This window comes from Diachasmimorpha longicaudata, chromosome 12 (assembly GCF_034640455.1).
Source record: "Diachasmimorpha longicaudata isolate KC_UGA_2023 chromosome 12, iyDiaLong2, whole genome shotgun sequence".
In the NCBI taxonomy this organism is placed as follows: domain Eukaryota; kingdom Metazoa; phylum Arthropoda; class Insecta; order Hymenoptera; family Braconidae; genus Diachasmimorpha; species Diachasmimorpha longicaudata.
The window spans coordinates 557,672-577,930 of NC_087236.1; the positions used below are offsets into that span (position 1 = coordinate 557,672).

The 20,259-nt window shown below is 33.9% G+C and overlaps 1 protein-coding gene and 1 long non-coding RNA gene across 19 annotated transcripts in view; both read left to right on the top strand.

The window, feature by feature from the left end:
• LOC135167869 (ankyrin-3-like) overlaps positions 1 to 20,259 on the top strand; it is a 119,196-nt gene that overhangs the window by 1,721 nt on the left and 97,216 nt on the right. The gene's annotated exons all lie outside the window — the stretch shown is intronic.
• On the top strand, positions 13,525 to 14,428 carry LOC135167880 (uncharacterized). Of its 2 annotated transcripts, none has more exons than XR_010299938.1 (3): positions 13,525 to 13,539; positions 13,615 to 14,095; positions 14,229 to 14,428. It is a non-coding gene; the product is annotated as an uncharacterized LOC135167880 (long non-coding RNA). The 2 variants fall into 2 exon arrangements; XR_010299937.1 differs by having other exon boundaries at positions 13,536 to 13,550.

Genomic DNA, 20,259 nt, shown 5'->3' on the forward strand with positions numbered 1-20,259 from the left:
ATTGTTCTAATTGTCTAAGTGCGAAATCCTAGGATAATATAAGTCATTTTTCACTATCGATCGGTTTTTGGTCGATATCTCGAGACCTAAGAGAGATAGCGCCATTTTTATTATTAACTTTTTTGGAGAACGAATTTAGCATCACAACTTATGTCATCACAAAAATTTCGCTATCTGTCCTAGATTTGGAGATATTGATCAAAAACTCGGCTGAGAGATAAGTCAGCTCGTTTTGCCACTCTACACTGGAAAGGAATAATGTTTTTGAAAATTTTTCATTTGCTTGATGGAAGTATTTACTTTTCAAAAACTATATTTCTTGGATTGAGTCAGTTCCAGAGGAGCTTAGATAGCTTTCAATGATGACAATCTTATTGCTCTCGAGTGCGATGATGTTGTATAGAAGTTTAGATGAAATCTGTTAATGATTTTTCATTTTTCTGAATTCCTGATATTCTGAAGAGGGAAGAATTTCGAGGAATTTTTTAATGCCCGTAATTATTGGAACAGTTCACTCAACGTTAGTACTAACATGATCATGTTTTACAACAATTCAATTAACATAATTCAAACCTAATGACTATTGATATTGTTATGACTTTGCTGGAAAAATATAATATTGAAAAAATAAATACTTCTCTGAAAGAAAAAAATATTTGGCAAAAACAATTTTTTTTCTCAGCGCACGCTCCTGAATTCAATAATGAAGTAGTCAAATGATTGAAGTTTAATAAAAAAAGGCTTCAACTGAGTTTCAAGCCACCATTATTCACATGTCGGAAATTTTATATAACGTTCCACATCTGGGACATTATAGGAAATTGTTGGATATGATTTTACATTAGATAAGAAAGGAACCAGGATTTTTCCCGTTATAATTTTACAATTATAGATTTCTAGATTTACATACAGTTTTTTTGAGGGACAAAAATTTTCCGGAAAATGTTTTGTCTAAGGCGATTCTTTCAAACAAATTTTGAAAATTTTTTTCATAATTTTTTTTCTGAGGTTTTTTTAATTTGATTGATAAAGGTTGTAAAGTATAATTTGTTCAAGCCCCGCCCATTAACTATGGTATACCCATGCAATTACTAAACATAATTCAAGCATGAGGAATGGTTAAATTAATTATTATAACTCAACACATTAGTATCATCAAAAATATATGTATTAAACGTAATGGAATATTAGGTATATTCAATGTTTACAGGTTTTCATTATGTTTTATACATATATTTTTGATGATATTTGTTGGGTGGGTTCTGATACATTTTAATGACACAGGGAATACCTTAAAATCCCTAGAGTATAATTAGACGATTTTTCTCTACTTTGACGTTTTGTTTAAAAACTTTGAAATTAAAATAAAATGGAGTTTTTTGAAGACGTTTCGAATTATTGACCATTTTAAAGAATTTATCAATTCCACATAATTCAATCGTGATTAATTTAGCCGTAAAAATACCCCATTGAATAGTCAACTTAAGAAGTAAAAATTTTTCCCGAGAACATGTAAACTTAATTCCGGGAATTTAATTGTGAATATCACTCAGTTTGCAATAAATAACTGGGAATCGAAGGGACAAAGAGAAATTTGTGTTAAAACCTTTTCTGTAGAATAAATTAAGTTATGAAAATTTTGTTATCTCTCGCACATTCAGAGATCTTAATCGAAAACTCACTTATGATTTCAGTCGACTTTAATTGTTTTGGATAAAAAATTGTGAGCGTAAAAATTTATCTTCAATGTTGACCTTTTTTAAAAGAATTTATAAACTGTAATGAGGATTATCGAGAACATAGTAAATGTAACGAATGCCGTTGTGCTTGTGTAGGTGGGTGAACTTGACATCATCAGATTGTGCTTTGAGACTAATGAAAAGGACATCCGTGTGTAAATGAATGGTGGAATGACACAATAGGTTCGGTTTAATTAATTTTTGTTTGCTGTAACATCGTGCTGAGAATAACATGGACAAAAATTATTCGGTGAATTTCCATAATTAGTTGAGAAAATTTAACAACTAATTAATTAATTTTGAATTTTTAACAATGGAGTTACCGAAAATTTCCATGACATAATAAAATCCGGAGCGCTCACGGGAAGTTTCAATCACAAATGTTTAATGATGTTATCTGTGAAAACCCAACAGCTCGAACCTCTAATTCAATCAAGTTTGACTAGAAAGTTTTGATGGTGAGTGCATTTCAGTTGTAAACCGTACAATAATTCATGTCGACTTCGCCTTTAACTAAGTTATCGAAGAATATCTCCGGTCTAAAGGAAATAATAAAATTTTCGCTTTTACATTAATTATAGAGGGAATTAAGGAGTAATAAAATTGTGAACTTTTTTATATTCATTGAAAACTGGTTGATAATGCTGATGGGCTCGAACTGATATTATTCTGAGATGCAATCTCGCAATTTGTCTCTTGATAATCGATAATATCGCGTCGAGAAGTCATCACAATATTTTGCAGTAATCTGCAATTTATTATTTAATTTGATCTATCAAAAAAACGCGATTTATACACGGAAAGAAAATTGGGATAAAAGTTAGACTTCTAGAGGGCGAAACGTGGGAGGAAATGACAATTAACCACTTTTTAGGTCAAGTTTTGTTAGAAAAATTAGACTTGAGAGGGTAATTTCTCTGATGAAGTAAGCCCTCATCCCTCATTTTACCCCCTTAAGATCCAATTTTTATTTAAAACTTGTTTCCGTGTATCCATCGAAAAATTTGGCATTCGGCTATCGAATAAAATTGAAAAATACTGACTGACTTTATCTACTGTGTACTTATTAGTTGTTAAAATTTCAACTAATTGTCAATAACTCGTTTATAACTGGTGGTTCATCCCCATGGGGCAATAAGTTTTTCCATAATTTTAGCTTCTGGAGATACAACAAATCGTAATTATTCGATGATATTTACCAGAAAAACATGAAAATTTGTTAGTTTTTGGGGATGAACCTGAGAATTCTCTTGTATTCCCCTAAAAATCGCCCAAAAATGATTTATTGTTACAGATTTGTCACTAAATATTCCTCTCCGTGGAGTATAAACATTAAAATTTATCTTTATTAATCATTAATTTTAAAATTCTGATGCCATAAAAGATCTTTTCAATTGAGCAAACAATTGTTTCTCTTCATAATCCCTTTAATGACTTAAAAAAAATCAAACAAATGGATTTTGTAATCTGATTACTCAGTAATTAAAAATTTAAAAATGATGTTAACTGATTATCATCATCAGAATTTACTAGTAATCATGATTTATCAATTTAGCAAACGCTGTTTCCATCAGATAGTCGTCACGTGCATCTCAATAAAATAATTGATGAGAGAAAAAATTATAGCATTTCTCCTGAAATGAAAAAACATTGAAAAAAAATGATTCATTACCAGATAATTCGACGATTGCCCACCGAAGATGTAAAATGTTGGGTCGAGTGGTTTTTCGAGTTCCCCAGTGGAATGTGTTGGTGTTGATCAATATCAGAGGTGAGTGCTCCCGCTGAGTTTTGGTTTCACACGGAATACATTGTAAGGTGTAATGGGAAAAAGGGGAGGGAAACATCGGTCAACTATTGGCCGTTGGCCTAGGTCTTAGACTGTAATAGATCAAACGGTTTTTTTACCCTACCTCGATGCCAAGTCAGCTTCAATTCCATGTCTTCACCATTCCATTTTCTCCATTTACTCTACTCTCTCTTGTTGGTTTACTCGAGATTATTCCGCTTGATTCTTTATTTCTTCTGACAGATCGAATCTCAAGAACGGTTGTTATCCTAATCACTTGAGTGCTCATGTTTGACAATGGAACATTCTTTATCTCTTTGGCAATTCGCCATCTAAGACTGGCTCTTTATCCGACTCCGCTCTTCGTATTCCTCTTTTTATTCCCTTTTGTTGAGAATTTTCCGTGCTATTCGCAATTTACATTAACATTCACTTTGAAAAATATAAGGGCAAATTAATTTAATACAGAATTGCACAGGGAGAGAAAGGTTAAACAAAAATTACACAAAAAGTTTGGTAATTCGCAAGCTAAGGGTCACTCAGAGAAAAATTGCCTGGCGATTTTGAATTTTTGCATAACGTTAGAGGAAAATTATACGAATTTTTCAATGATATCATGCGAAAATGCAGATTCATTTCGTCATTTCTCGCTGAACAATTATTTAACTTAAGAAATACCAAATGCTTTGGGTTATTTTTCATTGCAGTTCAAAGAACCTCTTAGTTATTTTTTTTGTTCTTCCTTAATATTCAGACAATCTAATGATGTAAATATTCGATACATGACGCCAACAATCAACACTTAAATTCTAATGATTACAACCATTCCGTTTGGAATTAAAAATTGAATATTTCCAGTTTGTTAAAATCGATAAGTCCACTGAACGGAAATTCAATATTTTATAAGATCGTCGTGTTACAAAAATAATTCACATTTCTCGTGAGATTTTATCCATTCAAAATTAGTTCAAATATATATATAAGAGGACGATGATCGGTCTTAAACAAAGAATTATTTCTAAAACTAACGGTTAAAAGTAACAAATTCTTCAACCTTCGTGGAAAAGACAGATTCCCAATTCCAACGTTAATATTTTTGTCGCGTAGAGTCATAAAAGCAGAAACACACATATGTCAAAGAAGTCCTTATGTCAGAAAAGGGAGAATTAGTCACAGTACTTCATAAATTAGAATTTAGAAACAACCTTCGCTTTCTTCTTTTGTTTTTTTTGTATCTCCACGAGGACCTCAGGATTCAGTCTCTCCACAATAGTTTCTTTTTTCACCGACACATGTTCCTCCTCACCTTTTAGGCTGGAAAATGTGAGAACAAAAAACTTTAGTTTTCAGTTCAGTTCAGTTAGGAGTCGAAGAAAACATCTGAAGACAATATCAGCTTTGTATTACCTCGTGTGAAATCATTTGGTTTCATTAATTTTGAAATAATTAAATATCTTTTTTATCGTGTGTAACCCTTAATTACAGTGTATTGTGTTGATTTAGTCCGTTCACATAATTCCACCCCATCGCATCTTTGAACTCACTCATCGTTGGTAGCAATATTGGAAATAGTGTTGGCCCACCAAAACGTATACCTGCCATTTACGACCCCAGAGAAGGGTCAACTTGATAAATTTAATTTTAAGATGACGACCACGTCAACTTCCCACTGCAGACGATAATTTTTGCAAAGTATAAACATCAATTCTCATTCCCCACCCATTTTTCATTGCTTTTGCATCTTTAACATCCTTATTCACCAGATTTTTCAATTCGATGAATTCATTATTCCGCTCGGGCTCGCACAAACCCCAGCATTATTCGTTATCTCGTCCACATAATCTCCCTCAATAAAGAACATCGATTAAGATGCATCTGACATTTCCCAAGACTTCCCCCATGATTCCACTGAGGTAAGGTCAATGCTCTCAATCTTCCGAGAGGTGCAAAATTTCAATGGCAATCCCCACCGGGAAAGCTGGAAAATAAAGAAGTGCAGAAGGTTACACCCACCCCCTGCCTCCCTCATACGCATGAAAAGGTTCACTGACCCTAGATCGCTTGCGCCTAATCGTCCAGACTTGTCATTACCTTGAACGAAAAAAAATCTTAACTTGGGGTAAAAGCAACTTTGATGTGAGAATGTCAAAAACCCGTGAAATCGAACAAAGATTTAAATCGCCAGTAATGCGAAAGGAGGGGGCGAGGGAGGTTAACGACCCTCCAGTATTGTCATGTTTGCAGTGGCTTTGATCTTTCGAGGATATGCAAAATGCGCACGCATTCAAGAATTTTCTTCACTCAGTTGTTATCGTTACACTTCTGCGAACAATAGAAAAAGGCAATTAAGGGGACTCATCGGAATTGTGATTATGCTTCACTGCTGGATAAATAGCCTGAGGGTTCATGGCTAATTATGCAAATTGTCGTCATCCCTCTTTTAAACTCATTCTCAGGTTGTAGTGTATCGAGTGTATGGGTAATATTGAAATTAATCACAATTTGTCTACATTCTCGAAAATTCAATTGAAGAAACTAGAAAAAATTTACTGAATTTTGATAATCACTGATTTTATTGTAGATTCAAACAGATGGATTGGAGTCACTAGTTCACAAATCACTGGTTTTTTATTCGTCTGTTCTTTAGGTCTCAGTGAAGTCAATATGATCGACATTGTCATTCCTGAGTTATAAAACTGGCCAAAAATTTCGTTTTTATAGGAAATTCATTTTTTGAAATATATCACATGAAAAAAAATTTTTGATAAAAATTAGAGCTCTAGAGGACGTACGTCGGAGGAAATGACAATCAACCACTTTTTACGTCACGTTTTGTTGGGAAAGTTAGACTTGGGAGGCTAATTTTTGTGATAAAATTAACCTTCGTTTCTCGTTTCACCTCCTGGAGCTCTAATTTTTATCTAAAATTTCTTTCCCTGCACTCGAACAATTACGAAGCTCTCGTGTAATCCTGATGCTACTGTAGTGTTTGGAAAAAAGTACTGAAGGCACCGTAAAAAATATTTTAAAAGTTTGTTGCCGGGATATTTTGAAAAGCCAAAAATAAAAAATAAAATAAATTGAAGACGAAAACTAGTCTGTATGATCTTTTGGTCTACATATTTTGATTTATTCGGATGGAATATCGAGACGAATATTTTGGGAGGTGAAACAGTAAAAAGTATTTTCTAGTCTCCAAAATATTTGCGAAAAATTTTTCACAACTGCTATCCTTTTCAGATAGAAAGTCCGCAAATTTTGGAGGCTTGTATCTTGGCGAATAAAATCGGCTGACAATGGTGCTACTTTCATTCTCTAGATCGCCTATTTCTCTACGCCAATACCGACTTTTATTTCTTTCCACATATGCCACAGTTTTTGCGGTATCGCGAGGAGAAGTTTTAAAAATCCCTTTTTCTCATGGGCCGTAACAATAGTTTAACTTTGAGCAGCTGTCAAAGTTGCAATTTTTTATATCATAGCTCATTTATTTAAATATGGAATGGTTAAACCAAAATTTAATTTTTCTATTAATTCTTTCTTCTTTAAATAAAAATATCTCATACAACCATCTCCAATAGGAAATAATCAATTGGAATTTCCAAAAAATAAAAATTTTAACTTGATCATGCGCTGAAAATAAAGCAAAAAAGTAAAATCGACTGACCCATTTTGCAACAAAACTCTTATCACATCTTTCCACTCTGAAGCCGAGGTGAAATTACTCCCCTATTAGTCCTGAGTTATTTCCAATTTTGATATTGATCCTGATTAGCCGGGAATCTCCTAATGGCGCATTAAAAGGTTTCCTCTTTCATCGATTAATTCATTAAACTGGTGTCCTGTGAGTTCAACCTTAAATTATTAAGATCGTCAATTATCCGTCTTCCGCATTCACTATTGATCGAATCGATCGGGGTCAATTAAGCGTGAGCTTCATTCAAACCTCTCCATCTGCCTGAACGAAGGAACATCAGATATACGTTTCCCAGTTCATCTTAATTAATTTAATTATATGAATCATCAAAATGATGCTTTTATAATGAAGATTTTTAATCCTCTCAGTGACGCAGGACTAGAGGGATAATAGATAGTTTTGGGAAAGTAGGAAGAATGATTAAATTAATGGTGACCCTTTTAACCGGAGGATTTTTTCGTTTATCGTTGATGAAATTGTTTTTCATGTCAGCGCATACTATAACTGGTAGAAGGCACAGACGTGGATATCGATTTCAGTGGTGGCTATTCAGGCTGGCGCCCTCCAGCCAAATGGCCTTTTGTCACGAGCATTGATGTTCCTCTTTGTGCTCCTACACAATTTATTCTTCTAATTCTGTTTTTTTCAAATCTTCCAATGGCGCATTTTACAGCTCTAAATAACACACGGAAAGAAATTTTTGATAAAATTAGACCTCCGCAGAGCGAAACGTGGGACCAAATAATAATCAACAATTTTTTCGGTCAAATTAGATCTGGGATTCTAATTTTTCTAATAAAACTAATCTTTGTCCCTCGTTTCGCCCCCTGGAGGTCCAATTTTCACCTAAAATTTATTTCTCTTGTAAATAAATATTTCCTTCTATTTAATTTTACGTCTCGATTTTTATTCAGTTTTTAACATTTTTTTTCTGGTCAATGAGTCGATATAATTCGAGCTAGTTGTTAATCCGATGTGGTTTGCTCGAGAGACCGGTTGGGAGTGTCTCTCGCCCTTGATTCGTCCTCGGTGAGGGGTCTCCCCAAAGACCAAGACCTTTTGTCATGAGGCTGGTCCACGTGGAGAGCTGTTTAGCTCATCAAGAACCTGAGTGTTTACGTTATTCTCTGAGACGTTTACAACGGGTCCATTGTTCGAGTTGATGTCAAAAATATTTTTAATGCACGATTTATGGAATTTTAACACTTGAAAATTCGGCACATGCAAAATTAACACACACAGTCATCAAAGTTTTCAACAGAATATAAATTGGGTGGTGTCAGATGGTATGACCGTCTGGTTGTGGTGTTTTACCAACACAGAGAGAAATAATTATTTTTACTAAATATCCATTTACTTCGGAGAAGTATTTATTTTATGAAAATTGTATTTCTTCAGTCTAATCACATTCAAGGACGACCGAGTTAGGTTTAAATGACGATAATCACATTACTCTAGAAGATGAGTAATTTCTTTGTGACTCTGAATGAACTTAATTCATAATTATTTTGTTCTTCTAAATTTGTCATTTTCTTAAAGGAAGAATTACGATGTATTATTTAGTGCTCATATTTATTGCAGGAGTTCACTCAAAGTTATAATTAACATGATCCCATTCTAGAGCAATATAATTGACGCAATTTAAACTAATCAGAATTGTCAGGGAATTACTCGATTTCAGAAATGAAGGATTGAAAAAATTAATATTTTCTTGAAGTAAATGGATATTTGGCAAAAACCATATTTTTCTCAATGTATGAAGCTCCTTCGTCCTTTTTACGACGATTATTTTTTTCCATTTCCTTGTACTTTACCAATCCTCGTGAATTACTATTCAATTGACTTGCATGCATGAGACCGTATCCTCATTGTGTTGAAAACTGATGGACGTCTTTGGATCGGAGAAATACAACTTTCAAAGATAAATACTTCTCTGAAGTAAATAAATATTTGGCAAAAATAAATTCTTCTCTTGGTGGAAATGTATTACTCATTAGGCTACTTTTTTTTTTACTAAAGTATACATTATCTTTGCATTTTTTTGTTCTACGTATTAACAACAAAGTTTTTCTTTTCTGTATGGAAGGGGGGAGGAGGAGGACAAAAATCATTTCATCAAATTTGAGGTTCCATTGAAAACTCGGTGTCCTTTAACACTGAAGACTTACACTCAGGGAAAAATATAATTTTCAGACAAATCGGACAAACAAATGCCTGAAATTTCCACTAAAACTGTCACTTTAAATTTTCGTCAGAAGAATATTTAATGGGAAAAAATATATTTTTCTCTCAGCGTATAAATAAATGAAAGAATTCTCATCCATATGTACCTTAAAACTGTTAAATTTCCCTCAATTTTTAGTGAATCCTCAAATTTTATGATTTTTTAATCTCTGAATTTTGTGTAGTGCCGGATGGGATTATATCGCTTTATTACCAAGAAGTGTTTAATGAGATTATGCGTCCGAGTGGAATCGACGTAGAGAGTGCCAGAGAGTTAACATAAACGTTATAAATGACTCGATATGCTGGGAAAGAACTGAGGATTCGTTGTCTATAAATGACGGTATCTTCTGGTGTTTATGATCGGTATTTAATCGGCTACAGCAGTTCGTTACACGGAGAGACGTTTCGAATAAAAATTAGACCTCTAGAGGGCCCAACTTGGGACGAAATGACAATAAACCACTTTTTAAGTCAAGTTTTCTTGGAAACATTAAACTTGGGAGGGTAATTTTTGTGATAAAACTAACTTTCGCCCCTGGAGATCTAATATATACCTAAAATTTCTCTTTCTATACGGTCATGGCAATTAAAAAATAAAAGAAAAATTCGCTTATTGCATTTTAAATTTAATTTGCTATTTAATTTTTATTAGCCCCTATCCGAAAAACTTTTGGTCCTTGAACTTTTTTTAAAACGACGTAGGATTTATTGTGTATTCGTTGTCGAGTTCAGGCCATTTTTGCACCTTTTTATCGTTTACTTAGTTCATTTTTGTGGGTTTTGAATAGAATTTTAAAAAATTATTTATCAAATAATGCAAATTATTTACTTTTTATTGATTTTTTCAACATATTGATTTATATGAGATTTTCTTCATGTCAGATTTTTTATTTGTTTTGTAGCAAAGGTACCAATTATTTTCACTTGACGTATATTGAATCAAATTTAGAGGAATAATTGATATGAAAACTCAAATTGTCGGTGAAATTCAAATAAGTCCATACGGTTTTTAGTGGAAAGTGAAATGAAAATTTCTTTATTTAACTTAATTTTTAATGGAACATGCATATAAAGAAACAAAATTACATAATTTTCTAATTTTTTGATTTTTTAAAGACGAATTTTTCGAAAATTTTAGTGAAATTGGAATGCGATGAAAATTCCCGGAATTGTTAACAGTGTACTCGATCGTTTTTATTCTATCGATATTTATATTTATCATTCCATCCTTATCATAGGCACCAGTTGTTGCCTTTCCATCATTCGTTGTCGCTCCTTTATGCTGGAAATGTTCCATCAAATGTAGAAAATTATTTCCCTAGATAAAAATCAATCCTTATTTCCCTTGTCACTCGGAAAAACAGTGACAACATAAATAAAATATTTGTATTCTTGCAACATCATGCTAGTCCTGTTAGTCGTCTCTAATGAAAATGTGTTTTATATTATAAAGATTCTAGAATCTATTGTTTTCTTTTAATTTGTCTGAGTCTTCTCCATAGCGAGTGCCTAACAAAATCATTGTCTAAATCGATTTTCCATCTCGACATTTTCTCCCTTCTCATGAGAGTTGGAAATAACGTATAGTAATCAAATATATATACCCCTTGCTGGGTTCCATGACATCTGAAATTCTTTCGTGTAAAATTGATGGTGAGCATGAGATAAATCGTTCCTTTCAATCTTATTATATAAAGTAGTAACCGAGTGCTCCATCGCTTTAAATAAAAAAAAAAGAATTTTTTTTCAGGAGCGATTCCTGCCGTTCTAAACTAATTGAGGGGATTTTTTTTTCATTTTGGACATAACTCAAGCGACAAAAAAAAACTTGAAAAATATTTATTAACTCCGGGAATTAATTCTAGTTAACACATTTTTTCGATTGAGATTTTGGAGATGAACATTCATCAAGTTTAGAATGTGCGGTTTAACCAGTTTTTTTTATTACTTAAAAATGATGAAATATTGTTTTGGATTCAAATACTTTTGATATGTATCGTTTCTCTCATTTTATTTACGTAAAAAACTGATTTTTGAAAAAAAGAAAAATCAAATCAATTGACCACTTTGCTACGGAAATATTTGTGATGGCGGAAAAATAGTTTCTCGTGTGTGTTTTCTCAAAGAAATCGTAAAAATCGACCAACGATTGGTCTTCTGACCTATTTAAACCTCAAACAATTTTTCATCTCTCTCCAGTCGCATGTTCGGTGATCGTTACCGGCAAAATTTACGGCAAACGCGGTCTAACATTGTCAAAACTGCTGCCAATTTTCATGCCAATGCGAGTGGAATGCATATATTTAGTTTTAATAAGGTCAATTCGCCGGAGAAGTGAAGAGAATAATTCAGTAAATTGATATTATTATTTTTAAATTCTACTTTTATTTCCATTACTTCATTTGTTGTATTGAGGCGATTCATTCCATCTGCGTGGACCGATTCTCCGCTCTAGGGGGTGGGAAATAAGGGCTACAAGGGTGCGGTGGCTTTTGTGTATAAACAGCAATGTAATGCATGGGGTAACAAAGTAAAGCTTTTCAATGTGCGAAAAAGCTGGAAGAGAGAGAGAGAGAGAGAGAGAGAGAGTTTGCGGCAGGCGCTGCCGCGTTTATATCGACCCGTATTCCCACCATCTTGCCACTGTCCCACTTAGCATCACACACACATACTTATGTAAGCATTGAAGTTGTATTAATGGCAAAAAGTCCGCCTCACGTTGTTTCCATAATTATGGCCAGTGAAATTAACATTTAAAATAATTATTTCATACATTCGTACGTGGACGGAAATGAATGTTGTGAAGGTGCAGAAAAACCACGACGAAAATCCCATTAGACTAAACGTAAATTACATTTTGATACCCTTAAGTGGCCATATGATTTACCATCAGAATAAAATTTTTAATTATATTATTTTCTAGGGCGCAATGTTTATTTTTCGAAAAACCTTACACAGAGCCTAACAATTTGTATTTTACAAAATAATCATTTTACCCTACAAAATAATTACATTGACTTTTTCTACTTTGATGGCAAGTTACGTGGACACTTAAGGATACTCGGGCTGGAAGTAGATTACTAAAAAATGCTGGCAAGATTTGGCGGATTTTGTCTCGTATTATTGAATCCCTTCAGATGCCGTTGGCACAATTTAACCGACACTGACAGCAGGATAATAACAAAAAGGATTTTTAAAGTTTCTACTCATGCATGAGGTTAAATGGGTCGTCGATAATTGCAGTACTTTTCCCACGTTGCCGACTGGTCGATAATGTAGAAAAAATGCACAAGTTATCGATGGATCCGTTAGCCTCAGATAGAAACAGCAATTTTGAAATGCATTCGTGTGATTGTGCTCTTCCTGAAGGTTCTTCTCCAGTAAAACTTTTGGACTTTTCCAAGATGATTTTCCAGATTCTTTTCCAATTAACCAAATATCCTAGTCTTTAGTAGAAAGCATCCCCTCCAACAGATCAACAATAAAACACTTAAATCGAGGACCTCCGCATTTTTCATCAGTTTCGATTCATCGTTACTTTAAGTAACTATTTGTCAGGAAGATTTCCAAACAGGAGTTGTATTTTAGTTTAAGAAAAAAGATTCTGTGGAATACGACTTCTTGTGTTTGTTGGAATCCAACAATGTCGTCTGGAACTGTCCTCTCCTTCATGAACCAGAGCCTTTTATTGCCCTGACACTCTCCATCATATAACAGTCAATCATTTTTAGAAGACCTCAATAAACAATGTATAATAACCATCGATGAATTTCTTAAACAATGTAACATGAATGTAGAACTGATTAAGTCCTGAACATATTATAAAGATAAACAAAATTATAAAAATTGTATGAAAAAAATATTATGAAGATTCCTATCGTGGAGACAACAGTCGATGTTTACCACTCAAAATAATATTTCATCCTTCAAAATGAGTGGAAAGTTTGCAACAATCGAGACAATCTCTCTTGCGAATTAAAAAAGGCCTGAATATTTAAACAAGTCTAGAGTCAGCATAACGTTCCCTTGAGGTGTTTGTCGACACGATTCTGCCGCCATTGGCTCTCATTCATTGCCAACAGAGGAAGGTCAGTGAAAGGTGTGGTTCATGGTCAATGTTGGGCTGAGTTACTCGAGAGCAATCGTCTGCCGTATATTTACAGATTTATGCTGAATCAAATATAATTTCGGTCATCATATTCGGTATCGCTCGGCTTTTTTCGGGAGATGGCAGATAATCTGGATGCATTGTCCCTGAGACAGTGTCACTTTACTCGAGATCCCACCGATAACATTCATTTACTGAGAACCGCCCAGAGGGGCAGGCAGACGACACCGGGTACATTCTAGGGATATCATCACTCTCGGTATCACCATAATCAACATTTATCCTTTACGTTGCGAAACCGGTACCAGGGAAAAATAGTCGTACCGTCAGTTTGTGTGTTGCTCACTATTTGAGAATGATTCAGTGGTTCGGAACCCACTTAAAAATGTCGGTCCACTGGTGTTCTCATACGAGGACACGAGGATAAATAAACACCACAGCCAAACTATTGATAGTATCTATCTGGAGAAACCTAAAACAGCAAAAAGAGCAAGCCGACGAATGAGACAAAACAAATGCTGGTATGCAATTGTGAGGTACAGCATAGTCGAAAGTTTCACCTATTGATGCTTAGGAGGCAACTTTTTTTTTTTTTCTTATTTGAGAATGATAAAATCAATTTTTCATTCCACTAAAAACACTTTTTCATCAACTTTTACTCCCCGACAGCACACGGAGAGAGGAGTCGCAGGGGAATTACTGTGCCGGGCACTAGAATCGAGATGCAAAATTCTGGAATAGTGAAATGTGTTTTAATAACGCAAAAAAATTCCTGTCAATACCATAAATTTTTTAATACATTTTGTCATTAATAATATATGGCTTCGTAACTTTACGAAACAACACCAGAAAAAGTTGAACGTCTATCATTTTTTATTTGAGGTTAAATGAAAAATGGATGGGATTCCTATAAAAGTTCTTATACCGCTCTGCATTTTTCGTTAACTGATTGTGATTGGCTAATGACGAACGCCGAATATATCCGATTATTGGCGACGTTGGACTTCGTCACCGGAGCTGTTCCATCAGCCATTTAGCGTCCATCTTCTCGTCGCCCATTAGACTTTTAATTTTTACAAGGTCGATATACCAGTTTTCTTAAGCCGATAAAAAAAATTTTACGAGGTGGTATAGTAATTTTTTTCAAACCTACATTTTGCACCGAGATTGTAAGGCAGCACATCAGTTTTTATCGGCCAGCAAAGAATTTCAGTGCTGGAACTGAAAATTTTATTGCCTCCAACATGAATTTTTCCCGAAGTTTGTAAAAATTTGCTAGAAATCCGCAGTAATCGTATTCGAGCAAACCCTCCTATGAATGTTCATATCCCTTTGGAATAATAAATAAACCAAGCTGCTCATGTGAAACAACAAACCAAGATTTGGATCATATGCTATGGCATTTTCCAAATTTTCGCAGACTAACAAACAAATTTTTAAAAGGAACGGACTATAAATGTACAAAGATAATTTGTCAATATTTAAAAGAATCTATGTTAAGAATTTAGCGTTAGATCGGCAGTGTTAGTTAATTCTACGCACAGATTTCAACACTTTAAATAGTAATGAAGAAAAATCCCCAGTAATTTTACCAGAAATCCCTGGAAATTTTACCTTAACAGCATTAGATTACTTCACAACTGGGAATTTTTCCAATGTTTTTTATCCTATCGCAATTTTGTAGAAAAATCAAACAAAACTGTAAAGTCCTGGAATGAAAAAAAATAATCCAGCCAAATACCCCTCGACCTTCAAAATTAATCGGATATTTCCCTCCAGGTTCCCTGCGTAGGACCGATCGAGATAAATTTCGCAGAAAAACCCTCGGAATTTTTAACCTGCAAAACTTATCCCTCTCTTGGGAAATATCCGATAATTTTGAAGATCTTGGGGTATTACTACTGAGTATTTAGAGTACACAACAAAATGTTTACTACACCTATAATAAAATTGGATCTTCCGCTTGGGTCGCGGTTTATCAGACCTGGTGACATGAAACAATATTTAATCCCTAACGCGTGTATAATGATGATTCGTTGCTACGTGTCTCGCCAGCTTCCCTTTTAGTTCCCCTCTAATATGGTACTGTTCATTGAGTACGATTCAATGAATGGAGGCGTGTGCACTCTCTTGCTCTCTCTTCCTTTTTTCATCAACATATTGCACTTGACCCCATACGCGAAGTAACGACGTTGACGAGATTGTTACTGAAACCAACAAGAGAAGACGATGGTGGAATGACAATCACTCATTTAATACGAACGTCATTGAAAATGGAAACTATGATATCTCGAAGTAGTAATGTATTTAGATAATTAAAAAAAAATTCTTACATTTGTCCCTATGGTAAAAAGAAGAGCTGAAAACCTCATAATTAAAAAAAATAAAGGTCGATTCCTGATTGTTTGTTCAACAGGTACATTGTTTATTGAATACTTGAAAAAAACGCAAATTATTAAGTTTCAACCGCTACTTTTGTAAATTTGTAAATTTTAACGAGTATTTTTTTTCATTTATTTGTAGTGATGGAACCTATAAAGTAGTATATTTACACTGTCATTCTCTTAAATTACTTTGCTGTACACGGAGAGAAAAATTCTTGAAAAATTACGTGCCTGTTCCCTAATCTGACAGTCGAAATAGTATTCAGTAAAAATTATGGAACAGTTACGTATTTTTTCACTGAACGTTCCCTATTTTTTTCGACTTTTTCCTGAATGCTCACTGAAATACTGTATAACTGTTCGGTAATTTTTATCGAATATTTTTTTTCACGGACAAATTACAGCACAGACACGTAATTTTCAAAGAATTTTTCTCTCCACATATATATTGCTTTTCCCTACAATAAGAAATTTGCTAGATTTTTAATTCGCATTAAAAAAAATCGGAAAACGTCCTCTATGAACCTAAGGTCATATGCCTTGTGAATTTGTTTTGTTTGTCAGCTATTGATCACTGTTATCTTTTATGAAATTCGTACACACCCGGTGGTTCGGTAAAACACGAGGGACCTTTACATTTATAGAAACGCCATGGTTTTGCGAATCTAATTCATAATTTTCCATTGTACGTCCTTCCGCTGTTCGCAATGGCAAATTAACAAGGGCGGACTTCAAAGGGTTCAAATTCTTTGTAGTTGGACTCCCCTTTAATCGCCTCGATCAGTGAGTCTCGAGTCTCTGATTTCTAGAAGCTCACGACGTTCTCGAGTAAAATAACTTTCAGAGTCTCGAGCTGTTTTATTATTTTCAAGACTTGGAAAAGGCAACACGTCTTGGGGTCAGCCTTCTCTCTAGTATAAAAAGAGACAATAAACTCTTTTGATTATTTTTTCCATTGTCATGACATTTTAGTGTTAGAGCCCAGCCTCAACTCATCTATTTTCAGTGTTACTTTCTTCTTCTGTGCAGATTGCCTACGGAAATGTGGTAGTTTTTACAATATTCCCAAGTTTTCAGCGAATATTCGACTTTCTATTTAACTCATGAATAATTAACGGTTGAAAGGACAATAGTGAAGTGCAATCCTCTTACATGGAAACATATTCAATAAAAAAATGCATCATCTTCTTAATTTTGCTGCGAAATGAAATTGTAAAAATTTACATTTTAATACGTTGTGATTTAACTCAAATTTGACTTAAAATCATGACATTTTTTCACTACCTTCAATGAATTTACCAGAATTTGCCGAGAAAAATTACGATGCAGTCGCTTCCCTTCTTCGAATCCATTCTGTCATCGGTGTGATCAATCGTTAATTAACGGATATATAATTTAACAGCTTTCCTTGACTCGATTTTTACCTTTCAACCAAATCATTCCATAAGTGCTAACAAATATTCATGTGGACCGATTGAACTTTACAATCTGTTAATTATTAATTAAGTGCATTCAAATAATTCAAACGGAATAATTGACACATTCTATCGGAGCCATCAAATAGTTTTCCTCGCAGATGTGACGACTCCGGAATGTGTAATCTGTTTTAAAATCGCGGTTGATTGGACCTAGTACCATAAATGTGATGATGTCTCGACATTTCGTGACTCTCAGGAGCCTTAACTCGTATGTCATTTGCGGTAATTGATTTTTTTATCAATTAAAAACGCATTAGGCCTTCAAAGAGACGGTCAGTCAGTTGCTTCTTCCTCTCCTCCTAGAATTATATTATTGTTGGGGGAATATGGGGGTGGGGACGACGGTCCCCGAGCACGCAACGACCGTATCACGATTTCAAACTACTCGCGTATACATTTTGGGAGAACTCTATTAATTCCTTTCAATAAAGTATGTAATTGACCTTTTATAGTGTCGCGCAGGAAACATTATATAATAGTACTGAACTGAAATAGGTACTCGTTGTACACTCATTAAATGTTGTCATTAAAGTCTCGTACGTGTGGACTTTACATAAGAGACTGAGCTGCGCATATTAGGGAAGCGGTTATTTTTTTATTTTCATTATTTCAACTATTTTTCAAATATTATTTTATTACGTCATTCGCTAGGATTGACTCAAACTATTTTATTACTATTTGCGACATTTTTTCGACACTTGGAATAATCTACCCTATCATAAAATCCTTGAGTTTTGCACCAACTGTCAAGCTCAGAGAATCCTAAGTCGTCTCCTTGATTTCACAACTCAAACGTTTTTGGCACTTCCTCCAACCCCTCCACTTTTCCTTGCATCTTCATATATATAAACTAAAGACATCCAAAAGGAGACATTATTATTTAGTCTATAATAATCATCAGGATATAAAATTACTAGGAAATCTTCAAACAACAAGTTCAACCCTATTCTTTGAATAAATATCAGTTTATTCAGAAATGAAACTGTCTGTTTAAATTAATTGTTCGGGAATCCAACAAAATGGGTGCACATACAATTCAATATATGGATGTACATTCAGAACAACAAAATACTTTTGTCAAATGTGCGTTTACTTCAAAGGATGTATTTATTTTTTCAATCCTTTATTTCTGAAATCGAATAATTCCTTAATGATTCTTATTAGGGCTGAATTGTGTCTATTATATTGTTCTGGAATACGATCATGTTAATTATAACTTTGAGTCAGTTCTCGTAATGATAATAATAATAATAATAATATGTATTTTTCTTTGGTGTTACATTTTAGTTTTACACCTCCTCCTTTCTTACTCCATTCTTACACTATATAAACTCTCTTTTTTAAAATTATAATAGTAATAATAATAATACTCATAATAATAATGATGTTGTTATCCTCTGATTCTTTGGGATGGGCTGGTTTCTATTATACCATCGTACCGTACCATGTTTAGGTCCTATCCCTGTTAGCACACTATAATAGCATACTACGAATTCTCGTAATGATTATGTTCATTAAATGATTCATCAAAATTCTTCCCTGAAAAAAATCACAAATTAATAAAAATTAAATAGTTATTAATAGAGTGCATTCATCAAGGTCATGTACAAAAACTCATCCTCGAGAGTAATATCATTATCCTAATTTAACCTAAATCAGTCTCCCTTCGCTGTGATTAGAGCAGAGAAATACAATTATAAATAAATAAATACTTTTCTGAAGTAAATGCATATTTGGAAAAAATAATTTTTTTTCTTTGTGAACTTGTTTTAAGCGACACGTCATTCAATATGTGATCGTTAAATCTTAATTACACGTTCTTTTTTGCTTATCCATTCTTCCTGGATAATTCAATTGTTCCTGCAAATTCACATGTTATTGCAAATTTTCAGTAAAACAAAATCGCGTGAGTTGTGCAGAAAGGTCGCGTAATCAGTTGAACGAAATTGAGATGATGTTAGTGGTTATGTGGAGAATAATAAATGATGATCAGATTTAAGGGCTGAAGCAATGTCGATATATTTTACAATATTTGGTAATGTTGAGTTGGCAGTAATTTAATGGTGGACTGCATGATTGTTGATACAGTAAACCGCAGATATCATTGTGGGAATGAAAAAATTCTGAGACGTTAGGGCCCTTGTATGGAGGAACACAGGCTAAAGTTATAAACATTGGGGCGAGGTATTTAAACAAATAACTAGGACGTGAGTGAAGATCACCGTTGGGAAGTGGTGATCAGGCAGTTCGCCTGCATCACTGCCGAGAGAGCATCATATTAATATTGTTGCTGTATATCCACTATTGTTGAAGGGATTTATTCTTTATTTTCGATAAGAACTAGAAAACCCTTAAACACTTATTATCGATAACCTTCAAAATATTCTCCTATTTTCACAGCTAAACAAATAGAACAAATACATTTACCGTAGTACGTAAGTTTAATCCTTGGAAAACATTTGTAATTTCTAAAAACATCACAAATATGTATTCCACGTAAAATGTCCAATACTGACGCGAAACATCCCCTGAACCCTTGGGTTTCAATCCGTCCAATACTTCCACGCCCCAATTTTCCAAAAAAGCTCTCCTTAAGACGTCCCTTCTTTACCTATCCAGCTCAGGTCCAAAACACTCATTACACGAGTAACTTCAACCATCTGAAGAGTATCTCACTCGATCCTTCATACCAATCTCCATTTATTCAAGATTTGTGTGCCTGACAGGATAAAGGATTTTTCAAACTTATTCGACCTTTGAATGATTAATACACAACATTGTCTAAGCCTCCAGATGGCGGGGTTTTTAAAATCATCTTGTTGATTTTAGACAATCACG